At 37.4% G+C, this 16,485-nt stretch overlaps 1 pseudogene; it reads right to left on the bottom strand.

Moving 5' to 3' along the window:
- Nucleotides 1-12,528: 12,528 nt before the first annotated feature.
- LOC103262403 lies at nucleotides 12,529-13,119 on the bottom strand (annotated as a pseudogene).
- Nucleotides 13,120-16,485: the final 3,366 nt, after the last annotated feature.

The raw sequence follows: 16,485 nt of genomic DNA on the forward strand, positions 1-16,485 counted from the left end.
ATTTGATCAACATGGATGTGAATAATGCAAAGAGAAAACAAAATAAAAGTGAAAAAGAAAATGTAAAAGTAAAGAAGATAAAAAAATAGAGGATAAAAGTCTGAAACCTGCCTTAAAAACACACAAAAAAAGAGTTCATTTCTAATTATAAGCTCCTGTGTACTTTTGAACTGAGGAAGTTTTGAACTGAATGAGTTCAAAAGGTGGCCAAGACTGATGAAGTGTCTTTGTTAATAGAAAAAGTTAAAGTCAGTCTACTCAAGAGAGGCATATTTAGGAGCTCTCTAATGAGCTTCTCAGTAGAAAAAAAAATATCTGAACCTAATCTTTTGGTTCAATAAGTTAATTCTCTTAGTGAAAGAGGAGGCGAGTGAGCGAAACTTTATGAACATTGAAAGAAAAACTAGCCGGGCTCGGTGGCTCAGCCTGTAATCCCCCCCCTTTGGGAGGCTAAGGTAGTGCATTGCCTGAGGCCGTGGGTTCGAGACCCACCTGGGCAGTGATACCTCATCTCTACTATAAATCAAAAAATCAGCTGGGCGTGGTAGCACATGCCTGTAATTCCGGCTACTTGGAAGGCTGAGGCGGAAGGATCGCCGGAACCCAGCAGGTCAAGACTGCGGTGGCCGGGAGGGGCCACTGCACTCCAGTCTGGGCAGCAGAGTGAGACTCCAACTCAAAAAAAAAGAAAAAAGAAAGAAAAACTAAAGAAAATGAGAGCTCTGAACCACTGCATTTCAGGCCATGCCCCTCTGTTTGTTTTATTCATTGTTAGCTAATCTAGCAACCATTTACCAGGTCTAAACTCATGGTGAAAAAATTTGAAATAATCGCAGGATGTCTGTCAAAACTTTGTCTTTGGTGAACAGTAACAAAAAAGAGAAAAAATCTGCAATCTGTGTTTGTATCACAGGGATAATGCTCAGGTTTCTTTGTACACCACAAAAGAATAGCATGGGCTCAAAGGCTAAGTCCTTGAAGTACACATATAACTGTTCAAGCTTCCCATGAAAAGTTTTTTCCTTAAATTTCATGGTCCTTGGTATTTTGGTAAACCTAGTTTTATAGCCTTATAAATGATGCAAGAAAATTTAAATAAGAACGTCATGAAAGTAGACTTGGGTTATAGAAAATTTTATGAAGCTTTACTTCTGTAAGTCTCACTCAGTGTAATGGTAAACATCCAATTTTACCAGCTCATTGCATCTGGAAAATGTTCAACTTTCTTTAGCCACAGCACAAAGAGTGGAAGAAATTTAAAGGTTCAGAGCTCTAAACTCTTTTAACTCATTTTTTAAAACAGTTACAGAAGACATTTTGTCAACATGAAAAAATAAAAGTGGCACTTTGTTAAAAATTGCAGGTATTGCTTCACTAAGTAAGTATTTACATAGAACTTTTCATGGTAAAGCAACCAAGTAAAATTAGATAATGGGGCTAGAGGAAAGGGCACATTATTTTTTGTGATATAAAAGTAAAAAATAAATTTTTCTTTTCTTAGTAATCAGCAAGTACCAGTGTGCTACTCTGGTTACAATTTTCACCAATGGAGGAAAAAGAACTAGTATATATGGGTGGTTAAGTTGTATCTGAAAAATATTATATCAAAAGCAAGATCATACATTATAGCTTAATTCATATATTTAGGCTACTTGGTTGGAAAGCTGTATGGCTGCAAAAAGAACACAGACTGTCTAGTAAGAAAGACATGTTTGTATCCATACTCTGTTACTCACCAGCCAAATGATCTCAAGCCAGTTACTTTACCTTTCTGAGTCTCATTGACCTTTACTGAATAAACATTCAAAAATCAGCTTCATTAGGCTTTTAGAAGAAATATAAATGAGAAATCACCATAAAAATACCTGACCCATGGTAGATAATATATGGAATACCTTCACATCTTCTTTGCTGCTCTTCATTGACATAGATAGCAAAAGTATATCAATTTATGTTTAAAGAAAATCAGCATTCGAGAAATTTTAAAACTGCAAGAATTCCACCTTTTTATTTTCTTGAAATACTACGTCTTCCTCTGTAATTACACCTGGAGTATTTTATCGGTGGCAATGTATTAACCATTTATTTACTACGAGTACATTTCCTCCTGTTACCTTAAAAGCTCAGGACAAAGGATAATGGGAAACTTGCCTTGGGAATCAGGCTTAAAAAGAAAGCAAATAGGCTAGAGACTAACAAAAGTACACAATCTCTTCTCTCTCTAAGACATTTCTAGAGAGGACATTGGAGTGTCTAGAGAAAAACGTCAAATGTGAATTTATTTAAGATGAAATTTTTTTTTCATAATCAGTATTTTTTATTATGGTTTTGTGGGATACAGTTAAGGGTTAGGTGTACAATTACGTTTCGTTCAGGCACCCTGTTGATAAGAGGTGTTTCCCCATTCCCAGACAGATATTTGCTACTGTTAATCCCATCTCCCACCCATAGTTTCCCAGTACCATCAGTCATTTTTTTATAGTATTACATTGGATGTTCAAGGTCCATTATATGAGTGAGAACATGTGTTACTCGGATCTTGGTTTCTGTGAGAGGTCACTCAGTATTATAGACTCTAGTTCCATCCAGGTTGCTGCGAAATTCATGATTTTGTTCTTTTTTATGGCTGTGTAGTATTCCATCATGTATATGTACCAAATTTTTTTAATCCAGTCCTCTTTTGATGGGCAGCATGGTTGTTTCCAGGTTCTTGCTATTGTGAACAACACTGCGATAAACAAACATGTGCAGGTATCTTTTTTATAGAGTGATTTGAGTTCTGCAGGGTATATTCCCAGTAGGGAGATTGCAGGGTCATATGGGAGGTTGATATTTAGAGCTTTCAGGAAGCACCACACTGCTTTCCACAGCGGTTGCACTAGTTTACACTCCCACCAACAGTGTAGAAGTGTTCCCTTTTTGCCACACCCTCTCCAACAGCTGTTATTTTTTGAGTTGTTGATAATTGCCATTCTGACTGGAGTTAGGTGGTATCTCAGTGTGGTTTTGATTTGCATCTCCCTGATGATTAGGGAGGTTGAACATTTCTTCATGTGTTTGTTGGCTGCTTGGATGCCCTCTTTTGTGAAGTGTCTGTTCATATCTTTTGCCCATTTTATAATGGGGTTGTTTGTCTTTTTCTTTTCAACACGATTTAGTTCCTTGTAGATCCAGGATGTTAAACCTTTGTCAGACCTGGTGTTGGCAAATACTTTTTCCCAGTCTGTAGGCTGTCTCCCTGCTCTCTTGATGGTTTCTTCGGCCTTGCAGAAGCTTGTCAGTTTAATAAGGTCCCATTTGTCTATCTTCTCTCTTATGACCTGTGGGTTTCCGGTTTTGGTCAGGAATTGGATGCCAGTTCCGATTTCCATGAGAGTATTTCCTTCATTTTCTAAGGTTCTTATGGTTTGAGGTTTTACATTTAGGTCTCTGATCCATTTGGAGTTAACCTTTGTGCATGGGGATAGATAGGGGTCCTGTTTCAATCTTCTGCATGGTCAGTCAGTTTTCCCAGCACCATTTACTGAATAGGTTCTCCTCTGCCCAGTGGTAGGTGGTGGAGGCCTTGTCGAAGATGAGTTGGTTGAGAAATTGAGGTTTTGCTTCTGGAATCTCAATTTTATTCCATTAATCTATATCCTTGTTCCTATACCAATACCAAGCTGTTTTGATGATTGTAGCTTTATAGTAAATTTGAAGTCTCGTAATGTGATACCACCTGCTTTGTCTTTTTTCGCTGAGGATTGTTCTGGCTATTCTTGGATGTTTGCATTTCCATATGAATTTCTGTGTTGTCTTTTCTAGGTCTGAGAGGAATGTTGCTGGCAATTTGAGGGGTATTGCATTGAATTTGTAGATTGCCTTAGGTAAGATGGACATTTTCACAATGGTGATTCTTCCAATCCATGAGCATGGGATATTTTTCCACTTGTTTGTGTCATCTTTGATTTCTTTGAGCAGTGTTTTGTAATTTTCATTGTAAAGGTCTTTCACGTCTCTGGTTAGGAAGATGCCAAGGTATTTCATTTTTTTTGTGGCTATTGTGAATAGAATTGTGTTTTTTATTGGGGTTTCTGTTTATTTATTATTGGTGTAGAGAAATGCGATTGTCTTTTGTACATTTATTTTGTATCCTGAGACTTTGCCAAAGACCTTTATCAGTGTAAGGAGGTTTTTGACAGATTCTCTTGGGTTTTCAAGGTATACCATCATATCATCTTCAAACGAGATAACTTGACTTCCTTTTTTCCTATTTGGATACCCCTGATTGCCTCCTCTTCTCTGATTGCTCGCACCAGGACTTCCAATACTATGTTGAACAGGAGGGGTGAGAGTGGGCATCCTTGTCTTGTTCCAGTTTTCAGGGGAAATGGTTCTAATTTTTGTCCATTTAGGAGTATGCTGGCTGTGGGTTTCTCGTAGATGGCTTTTACTATTTTGAGGTATGTTCCCCGTATACCTAGATGTTCAAGGGTTTTTATCAAGAAAGAGTGCTGGATTTTATCAGAAGCTTTTTCTGCATCTAATGATATAATCATGTGGTTTTTGTTTTGACATCTGTTGATGTATTTAATTACATTAATGGTTTTAAAATTTTGAACCAGCCTTGCAACCCAGGAATGAAGCCTACTTGGTCATGATGGATGATTTTTGAGATGTATTGCTGAATTCGGTTTGCTAGGATCTTGTTGAGAATTTTAGCAGCTATGTTCATCAAAGATATTGGGCTGTAGTTCTCTTTCTTTTTTGGATCGTTAATGGCTTGGGTATCAATATGATGTTGATTCGTAAAATGATTTGGGGAGAGTTCCATCTTTTTCAATCGCCTGGAATACCTTCAGTAGGATTGTTATCAGCTCCTCCTTGAATGTCTTGTAGAATTCTGCTGGAAAGCCATCTGGACCAGGGTTTTTTTTTATAGGAAGTTTTCTTATTATGTAGTTGATTTCCTTGATTGTTATTGGTCTATTTAGGGTCTCAATTTCTTCTTGTTCCAATCTAGGTAGGTTGTGTGATATCAGAAAGTCCTTCATGTCCTTAAGGTTTTCAAGTTTGTTTCCATACAAGTGTACGTAGTAGTCTCTAATGATCTTTTGTATTTCTTGAGGGTCAGATGTGACTTCATCTTTTTGTTTCTGATTGTGCTCATTTGGGTTTTTTCTCATCTTGTCTTGGTCAGTTTAGCTAGGGGACCATCGATCTTGTTTATCCTTTCGAAGAACCAGCTTTTTGTTTCATTGATTTTTTGTATTATCTTTTTGTCTTCTATGTCCTGGATTTGGGCCTTTATTTTGATGATCTGGATTCTTCTGCTGAAATTAGGGTTTTTGTGGTCTTGTTTTTCCAGCTTCTTTAGGTGGCTTGTTAGGTTGTTAATTTGTGTTCCTTCCATTTTCTTCATGTGTGTTTGTAGGGATAAAAATTCCCCTCTTACTACAGCTTTCAAGGCGTCCCAGAGATTTTGGTAAGATATTTCTTCATTTTCATTTGTTTCCAGGTATCTTTTGATCTCTGTTTTGATGTCATCATTGACCCAGGAGTTGTTTAGCATCATGCTGTTTAGTGTCCATGTCTTTGTGGGTTTTGGGGGAACTTTGTTGATGTCAATGTTTATTTTTATTCCACTGTGGTCCGAGAAGGTGCATGGTAGAATTTTGGTCCTTTTAAATTTGCTTATGCTTGATTTATGGCCAATTACGTGGTCGCTCTTAGAATACGTTCCATGCAGTGATGAGTGTAATGTATATTCTGTGGTCTTTGGATGGAGTGTTCTGTAGGCATCAATTAAGTCCATTTGGTCCAAAGTCACATTGAGGTTCCGGATCTCCCTTGCTGATTTTTTGTCCTGATGATCTGTCTAGGGTTGTGAGTGGGGTATTAAAGTCCCCAGTTATGTTGGTGTTAGGGTCAATATCTTTCTTTACTTTCCTAGAAGTTGCTTTATGAAAGTTGGCGCACCTATGTTGGGTGCATATATGTTTAGGATAGATATTTCTTGTTGATGGATTGAGCCTTTTATCATTATGTAGTGGCCTTCTGTATCTTTTTTGATTTTTAGTAGCTCGAAGGGTATTTTGTCTGAAATTAAGATCACTACTCTTCCTTTCTTTTGTATTCCATTCGCCTGAAAGTTTGTTTCCCATCCTCTTACTTTGAGTCTGTGGGTGTCCTTTCTAGTGAGGTGAGTCTCTTGAAGGCAATAGATTGTTGCCTGATGATATTTTATCCATCTTGCCATACTATGTCTTTTCAGTGGTGCATTTAGTCCATTCACATTTAGGCTAATAATTGAAATGCAAGAGTTGTTCCCTGTCATAAAGTTCTTCCTGAGTTTTTCCTGTTTGTTTGTTGTCTTTCTTTGGGTTTTGGAGTTGGCTCATGTGTGTTTTTAATCTTTTGCCTGTACTCTTGTGAAGAATGTTGTTGTTCTTTTTTCTTTTTCTTCTGTGTTCAGTACTTTCTTAAGTGTTTCTTGTAGAGGTGGTCTGGTGGCAGCATAGGTTCTTAGGGATTGGACATCTGGAAAAGATTTCAATTCTCCCTCACTAATGAAGCTTAGTTTGGCTGGGTAGGTTATTTTTGGTTGAAATTGTTTATCTTGCAGAACTTTGAAGATAGGCTCCAGGCTCTCCTAGTCTGAAGGTTTCTGTGGATACATCTGCTGCTATTCTTATTGGTCTTCCCTGGTAGGTAGTCTGGCCTTTTTCTCTTGATGCCTTTAGGATTTTTTCTTTTATAGCTACTTTGTTTAGGCGAATTATTATTTGTCTGGAAGTTGGTCTTCTCATTTGTTGTCTTGCAGGGGCTCTCTGAATCTCTTGTGTTTGAATTTTTTCATCTTTGATGAGATGAGGGAAGTTTTCTTGAATGATTTCATGAAATGTTTATTCCAGTGTGGCTTCTGTTTCTCTCTCTGCCTCAGGAAGCCCAAATACTCTTAGGTTTGGTCTCTTGAAGTGATCATTCATCTCTTGCAGGTTTTTTTCTGTCTTTTTGAGTTTCTTTTCTATGTTTTTGACAGTTTGGTTTTGTTCTGTGTTTTGGTTCAAGCTCTGAGATTCTTTCTTCTGCTTGGCTAATTCTGCTTTCCGTGCTTATTAGTCTGTTATTCATTTCCATCACAGTATTCTTTACTGCTGTTATTTCTGACATCAGCTCCTTCCTTTTTTCCTCTTGTCTCTCCCTAATTTTTTTAATTCTCTCCATTAATGTCTTGATGTCTGTGTTTGTTGCACGTGACCAGACATTCTAGGGGCTCTTCATTGTTTGATCCAGAATCTGTTTTCTCAGTGTCTGATCTCCCAGGGGTCTATGTGAGACCTATATTCTTCTTTTGGTTTTTCTTCATTTGTGCAGTTTTTCTCCCTCCCTACATTTTCTTTCCCTCCATGTGTCCGTCTTCTTTAATTCTGTTATTCAGGGGTAAAGGGATTGCTTTTACTACTGCTTGTTCAATCTCCTATTCTTTATGTATGTCCTCTTACTTTGTTCAATTCTGGAGTTGCACTGTAGGTTGGGGGTGGTCCTTTTTGCAGTTTTGAGATTTACTTAAGGGGGGAGCTGTGATTCAAAATCTATCTGCAGGTCCTGGTATTTCACTGAAAGGTGTGTGGATTAGTCTGGGAACCCACTTTCCGACTGCCTTGGAATCTGTCCATGCAGTGGGGGCTGTAGGTTTACTCCCTGAATAAATGTGGTTAGCAGAGGGAAGAGAATGGAGCCGACAGTGGGTTGAAGAGGCGGGTGGGGAGATAGAGGAGTAAGGGGGGAAACAAACTTGTGCCAACAAATGGAGAGAGAGACCTATACTCAAACAGATAAAAACAATAGACCACAGCTACTGATGAACCAACTCCCATACAAAAAAAATAAAACATATAGTAATGCTAACATACAAGCTAACCAACCACCTTATTGGTGTGCTGTTCCTCTATACAAAGATATGGTTTACAGTGAGAAGAAAAGAGAAGAAAAGGAAGAGGGAGGGAAAAAAGGAACAAACAGTAGGAATAGAATTAATCATTAAACTAACAGAATCAATGAAGCACATTCTGAGACTTTTCATTTAAGTACAATGGCCTTTCAGTTCTGATTTTTAGCTTTCTTCTGAAGCAGGTAAATTAGTTTGCAGTTAGGGTCAGTTGCCCTTGGTCTGCTGTGAAGGACATTTCAGATCACCCTCCGTTCACCACTCTGGCCTATGTCCTTTTTAAACTTTTCTCCCGTTTCAGTGTTGTTACCTTGAATCGCCAGCAGGTGGCGCTATCTCAGCTGCTTGCCCCACAGTGGGTGGGGCCGGACAGGAACTGAGGAGACTGGAGATGAATGCCTGCCTCAGAGCACAGGCAGGAGATTCACGGCGGGCAGCACGCCCTGGTCATAGGAGAGGTGGCAGTGATCCCAGCAGATCTTCCTCCCTGAAGAGGCTTCAAGGACTGAAGTCATGGATCGCCTCCGGCCTGGGTCGTGCGATGTGCTACCAGCAGCAACTGTGGCGGCTGCGGCTGCTGCGGCAGCGGCATCTGTGCTGCAGTGGCTGTCCAGTCCCCTGTGATGCCCCAGCGGTGGCAACGGCCGAACTCCGTATGAAGAGCAGGCTGAGATTTGGGGGTCCGCAGCCCCGGGGGTGAGAGCCAGAGACCCACTGCAGTTCTCCTTTGCAGAGGGTTTCACAGACCAGGTTGCCCTGTCGCCATCTTGCCAGAAGTCCTTACCTCCATTTTAAAGATGAGGAAATAGGCCAAGGTCACACAACTATTAGACAGAGAATTCTGGCATCTGATTAAAAAGTCCAATTTCTCAACTACTTCATTGCACACTTTGACAACACTGTTAAATCTCATGAGCTTCTTCTCAAACTTTCACTTACGAGTTATAGTCTTCTGGTTTTTAGCCATTATTTATGGGATCGAATTCTTCAAAAGGAGCAGTATGGGATGTAGTCTAACTTCTTATTATTTTCTTAATGAGCCTATAAAAGTAACATGTTGGATTTTTGTTCTTCTTTTTTTTATCAAGAGAATTCATAAACAAAACTATTCTACCTTCTTTTCTTTCTACAAAGATCACTTAAACTCTGATTGTCAGACTGATTTGCAGGAATTTCTTCCTCTGATATAACTGCTTGTTTTCAATGGAGAAATAAGTTGTTTACAGTTCTTATAGGTAGCATTTACTGAATCCTTACTATACGCCTGTCATTTGCTAATGCTCATATGTAACTTATTCCATTGCATCCTTATGAATCCTTATGGTGGATGCTACTATTATGTCCATGTCATGGCCAAGGAAACTGAGACTCAGAGGAGCATCTTGACCAATGACTTAAACCCCACAAACAGTAGAGACAAGATTTTATTCCCAAGTCATGTGACTACAAACCCAAGTTTTTAATCATTGTAAAATTGAATTACCACCACATTTTACTAGTTGTATGTACCTTGGGCAAGACATATAACCTCAGTGAGCCACAGTCTCCTCTTCTGAAAAAAATGGGAATAATACTATAATGTATGTGCAAAGATTTGATGAGTGCAAAGCATGTACAGTAAGCAGTAAATACATACCAACTAAAATTTCCGTTCTATCCAATAATGTTCTTTGAATAGAAATTACTACTCTAAACAAGTATATTTGGATATATACTAGGTCCCATGAAATATTAAGTTGCAACAATGGCAAGACAGATAATATTTCTAAAAAGATCTCAAAATGATCACATATTGTTAAAATGCTGCTCTTGGTGGTCGCTACTTTTGCCTGAGTTTGTTCTTTAGTTCAAACCCCACTCTCAACATGAACTAATGTCTGTGTTCTACAGAGAGGAATGGCTATATGTGAAATCTATACATGGTATACACAGATATACCAAAAAATCTATAAAACTCCAGTAAATAAAAAATAAAATGCAAGGTGTCACTTTATGAATGAAATAACATGGAGAAAAGAGATTCTTCTAAAAAAATTTTTCTGGAAAAAGTTAAAAATATACATACCCTTTCTCTTGTTCTGCTATTTGAGTTGGCCACCTTGCGGCTTACTTCTCAAATTATACCACATCCTCTAGGTTTACACTGAAAAAGAAGTGAGCCAGGCCTTACATTTAGCTCTACTTTTATAAAATTGTTTGGTTTTAAATTTAAGGGAAGTATATCAGATTAAAGGTATATGTATTCTACACTCTTCTTTCAAAAGTACCAAAAACATTGCAAAATAAGGAAGAGTATTATATCTGCAAATTTAGGAGCAAGCAACAAAAAAAATTGTGGTAACACACACACAAATACACACACACACACACACACACACACACACACACACACACACACACACACACAGCTACCAATGTCAATAAAATGTGAACCAAAATGAGAGGTAAGACAAGAAACCCCAGAGAATCTGTAAAAATTCTTCCAATTACATTTTATATAAATTAAGGAGGAATAAGGGTATGTGAAATCCACAAAAGACTCAGGGTAGAGCCCTAAAAAAGTCAAAGTCAACACTGTAAAAAATAGCATTAAAAAAAATTGCCTCTGAAGCTAGGATATTTGACCTCAAAACCATCTGGAGGTAATATGAGAAGAAGGAGAAAAGACAAACAAAGACCAGATTTAGAGTTAAAAATGAATGCAGCTGAGTAGAAATAAATCCAGAATGATCACATCTAAAACCCTGGTAAGCCAAGAGGCTCTCATGAAACCTAAGATAACTTCTTACTAGTTCATCTGCTCACCCTGAGAGAATATGTGCCAGTAAACAGTGTTGAACCGATGAGGAGGAGTTGTGAGTCAGCATTTGTGATCTGAAGCTGCCCATGGTCCAGCTCAGGCCAATGATGTGTCTCTGTACTGCTTTTAATTGAAATGTAGGCGCACAATAATTTTTTTCCTTTCAACAAGAGTAATAAGCATAAGGATTTCAACATGAGACCCTCAACCAGATGCTACAAAAATTTAAAAATGAACAAAAGAACAAGCAAAAAAGTCAAATAAAATAGCACCCTAAGAAATTGAAGAATTAAAGCTATACTATGCATATTCCATGCTATTATAAAACTAAAGGGATTATGAGCTCTGGCAAATAAGATTCGATGAAGAGCTTCGATGTGGTCAAGAAAATATATATGTAAATGTATATACATACATACATATATATCAATTGATATATACATAGATAACAAGAAGTAAATAAAAAGTTAGCTGGTACAGCTCATAAAATTGTATGAAAATAGTAGTAATCAACTAGAGCAAGAAATGCTATGTTAGAAGCAAGGACAAATAGCAAGTACTGATAAAAACAATTAAAAATTATTCTTCTGGCAAAATGGCAAACACAAAACTAAATATACTTCACACTACAATACAACAAAATTTTGGATGAATCATCATTATAATAATTGTATATCATAAGAGGTCTTATAAGAAAGCAGATAGAGCCGGGCTCGGTGGCTCAGCCTGTAATCCCGCGCCTTTGGGAGGCTGAGGTGAGTGGATTGCCTGAGCCCGCGTGTTCGAGACCTGCCTGGGCAATGAGACCTCATCTCTGCAATAAATCAAAAAATCAGCCGGGCACGGTAGTATACGCCTGTAGTTCCAGCTACTTGGAAGGCTGAGGTGGAAGGATCGCCGGAGCCCAGCAGGTCGAGGCTGCGGTGGCCAGGAGCGGCCACTGCACTCCAGTCTGGGCGACAGAGTGAGACTCCAACTCAAAAAATAAATAAATAAAATAAACAAATAAATAAATAAATAGGTTGAATCCCCCATGTCAAAAAATACTTTCTTAGCCGAGCTCAGTGGCTCAGCCTGTAATCCCGCACTTTGGGAGGCTGAGGTGAGTGGATTGCCTGTGCCCATGGGTTCGAGACCCACCTCGGCAACTTGGCGAGACCTTATCTCTACAATAAATAATTTTTTAAAATTTAGCCGGGTGTGGTAGCACGCACCTGTAGTTCCAACTACTTGGAAGGCTGAGACGGAAGGATCGCCGGAGCCCAGCAGGTCGAGGTTGCAGTGGCCGGGAGCGGCCACTGCACTCCAGTCTGGGTGACAGAGTGAGGCTCCAACTCAAAAAAAAAGCAAAAATCTTTCTTAGTGAATAACAAAACAAGACCTAACTATATACTGCCTACAAGAAACTCACCTTATCTATAAAGATACACATAGACTGAAAGTGAAGGAATGGAAAACAATATTCCACACAGAAACCAAAACAAGCAAGAGTAGCTATACTTATGCCAGTCAAAGCAGATTAAGAGTTAAAAGTTATAAAAAGAGAAAAAGAATGACTTTATATATGATAAAAGATCCATTCAGCAAGTGTATATAATAATTCAAACTATAGATGCACATCATACCAGAGCACCCAGTTATATAAAACAAATATTAGGTGTAAAGTCAGAGACAGACCTAAATACAGTAAGAAATGGGGACAGCAACACTTCACTCTTGGCATTGAGAAGATCATCTAGACAAAAACAAATTGATGAAGAGACATCAGATTTATTTTTTTTTACAGATAAACAGTTTTTTATTCATCCTCCTCCTCCTCTTCCTCTTCTTCTTCCTCATCTTCTTCGTCTTCCTCTACCACCTTTTTCCAGGCAACTTTAGCGGGACCCTAGCACCATCAAACTTTCCTTTAGAACCTATAGTCAGCAACATCCTTCTCGTACTTCTCCTTCAGTTTTGCTGCCTTAGGGATGTAAGACTGCTTTTCACTGACGCTTAAGCTCTTCCACATCTCACCCAACTTTTTTGCCACATCTCCAATAGAGATACCAGGGTTTGTGATCTTGGGGCAGAATTCTGAACAGAACAGGAAGAATCCAGGCAGTGGCCTTTTGGGGGCATTAGGATTCTTCTTCTTCTTGCCTCCCTTAGCTGCTCCATAATCCTTCATTTCCTGATCATAGCACACTTTATCTGCCTTTGCCATTTCATCAAATTTAGCTTTCGCTTTCCCAGACATTGTCTTCCACCTCTCAGAGCACTTCTTGGAAAATTCTGCAAAATTGACAAGGACTTCTGGGTTATTCTTCTTATGTTCTCTGCACATCTGCACAAAGAAGGCATAAGCAGACATCTTGCCCTTTGGTTTCTTGGGGTCACCTTTAGCCATCTTGACTGTATTTTTCGCTGGTCTCAAGACATCAGATTTAAACAGTATCACAGACAGAATAGACCTACCAAATATTTATAAAACATTTCATAAAACAGTTGCAGAATATGTATTCTTTTGAATACATACATATATGGAACATTCTCCGGGATTGACCATATATTAAGACACAAAACAAGTGTCAAAAATTTTTAGAAATCAAAATGCTATTAAGTATCTTATCTGACCACAAAAGAATAAAATTATTCATCAATAACAAAATACACAAATACATGGAAATTCATCAACATGCTTTTGAATGACCAGTGATTGAAGGAAGATATTAAAAGCAAAATTTAAAAATTTCTCAGAACAAGTTCAAATAGAAGCACAACATGCGAAAAACCTGAGATGCAGCAAAAGCAGTGTAAAGAGACAATTGTAAAGCAATAAATGTCTACATAAAAAACTAGAAAGACTTTAAATAAATAACCTATTCACGCAGCTCAAGGAACTAGAAAAGTATAAACAAAACAAGTCAAAATGAGAAGAAAAAAATAAATAATAGAGACCAGAGCAGTAATATACAAAATTGAGATTGGAATAAATACATAAAATCAACAAAATAAAAAGTTAGCTAGTTGGACTAAGAAAAAATATAGGGCATGAGTAAATAAACTTAGAAATGAAAAAGGAGATGTCACAACAAATACCACAGAAAAATAAAGAACAATTAGAGACTATTATGAACAACTATAAACCAGTAAATTTGAAAACCTAGAGGAAACTAATAAATTCCTGGATACATACAACCCATCAAGATTGACACAAAAATAAATATAAAACCTGAACAGATTAGTAGCAAGTGATGATGTTGAATCAGTAACAAAAAGTCTTACAACAAATAAAAGACCAGGATCAAATGGCTTCTATTGAACACTTAAGGAAGAATTAATATCAATACTTCTCAAACTATTCCAAAAAAATTGAAGCAGAGAGAAGTCTTTCTAACTCATTTTATGAGGCCATCATAACCTTGATACCAAATTTGACAAGGACACACACAAAATAAAGAAAGAAAGAAGGAAGGAAAGAAAGAAAGAAAGAAAGATTAGACCAACATTTCTGATGAACATAAACATAAAAATCCTCAATATAATAATAACAAACCAAATCCAACAACACATCAAAATAATAATAAATCATGATCAAGTGGAATTTGTCCCAGTAATGCAAGGAAGACTCAACATATGTAAATGAGTGAACATCATGTATCACATCAATAGAATGAAGGACAAAAAGCTTATGATCATTTCTATCAACGCAGAAAAAGCTTTGGTAAAGTTCAATATTATTTCACGATAAAAAAACTCTTTAAAACTTAGGCATAGAAGGAAAGTGTCTCAATATAAGAAAGGTCATATGTGACCATCCCACAGCTAACATTATACTGAACGGAGAAAAGTTGAAAGCCTTTCCTCTAAGAACTGAAACAAGACGAAGATGCCCACTTCACCTCTCCTATTTAACATAGTACTGGAAGTTCAAACCAAAACAATCAGGCAAGAAACAAATACAAAATATTCAAATTGGAAAGGTGAAAGTCAAGTTGCTTCTCTTTGCAGATGACAGGATCTTATGTTTGAGAAAACCTAAAGACTCCACAAAAAGCTCTTAGGTAGATAGATTTAGCAAAGTTGCAGAACACAAAATTAGTATATAAAATCAGTATCATTTTTATACATGAACAGTAACCTAGCTGAAAAATAAATCAAGACATAATTTATAATAGCTACAAAAAAAAAACCCAGAAGTTAAATTAACCAAAGAGATGAAAGATCGCTGCAAGAAAAGCTACAAAGAATGAAGAAAAAAAATTGAGAAGTATACAAATGGAAAGACATCTCATGTTTATGGACTGGAAGAATTAATATTGCTAAAATGTCAATACTACCCAAGGCAATCTTCAGATTCAATGCAATTTTTCACAAAAATAGAAAAAGAAAAACAAATTCTAAAATTTGTATGAAACCACAGAAAAATCCAAGTAACCAAAGCAAACATAAGCAAAAAGAACAAAGCTGGAGGTATTACACTATCAGACTTAAATATTCTCCAAGGCTGTAGTAACCAAAACAGCATGATACTGACATAAAAGCAGACACACAGAACGAAGGAACAGAATAAATAACACAGAAATGAATTTTTATATCTACAGTCAAATGATTTTTTACAAAGATGTCTAGAACACTCATTGGGAAAAAGTCAGTCTCTTCAATAAGTGTTGCTGGGAAAACTAAATACCCATATGCAGAATAATAAAACTGAACCCCCATCTCTCATCCTATACAAAAAAAAATCAACCAAAATGGATCAATGACCTTAGTATAAGACCCAAAATGACACAACTGCTAGAAGAAAACATAGGGGAAATGGTTCAGGACATTAAAATGGGAATTATTTTATGACAAAGACCTCAAAGCATAGGCACCAAAAGCAACAATAAACAAATGAGATTAACCTAAAAAGTCTCTACACAATAAAGGAATCAATCAACAGAGCAAAAAGACAACCTACAGAATGTGAGAAAATAATTGCAAACTACTCATTTGACAGGGACTTTAAATCCAGAAATAAAAGGAACTGAAACATCTCAACAACAAAAGAACAAATGGACAAATGATCTAAACAGGCATTCCCAAAAAAGACATACAAATGACCAATAAATACATGAAAAAATACACAACATTACTAATCATCAAAGAAATGCTGGCCGGGCTCCGTGGCTCAGCCTGTAATCCCAGAACTTTGGGATGCCAAGGCGAGTGGATTGCTTGAGCCCGTGGGTTCGAGACCCACCCGGACAACTTGGCGAGACCTCGTCTCTACAATAAATCAAAAACTAGCTGGGTGTGACAGCGTGTACCTTTAATTCCAGCTACTTGGAAGGCTGAGGCAGAAGGATCTCCAAAGCCCATCAGGTTGAGGCTGTGGTGGTGGTGAGCATGCCACTGCACTCCAGTCTGGGCGACAGAGTGAGACTCCAACTCAAAAAAAAAAGAAAGAAAAAAGTACTGCCAATTAAGACCGCAATGAGGTATTATCTCACCCCAGTTAGAATGGTTATTATCAAAAAGACAAAAAATAACAAATACTGGTAAGGATGTGGAGAAAAGCATACTCTTATACACTGTTGATGGGAATGCAAAGTAATACAACCACTATGGAGAACAATATAAAGTTTCCTCATAAAACTATGATCAAGCAACCCCACTACTGGGAATTTATCCAAAGGAAAATAAAACATTATATCAGAATGATATCTGAACCCCCATGTTTATTGCAGCACTATTCACAATAATAAAGATATGAAATCAACCAAGGTAT

The sequence above is a fragment of the Carlito syrichta genome, unplaced genomic scaffold, assembly GCF_000164805.1.
Source record: "Carlito syrichta isolate Samal-C Ts95f unplaced genomic scaffold, Tarsius_syrichta-2.0.1 Scaffold304479, whole genome shotgun sequence".
NCBI classification, from domain to species: Eukaryota; Metazoa; Chordata; class Mammalia; order Primates; family Tarsiidae; genus Carlito; species Carlito syrichta.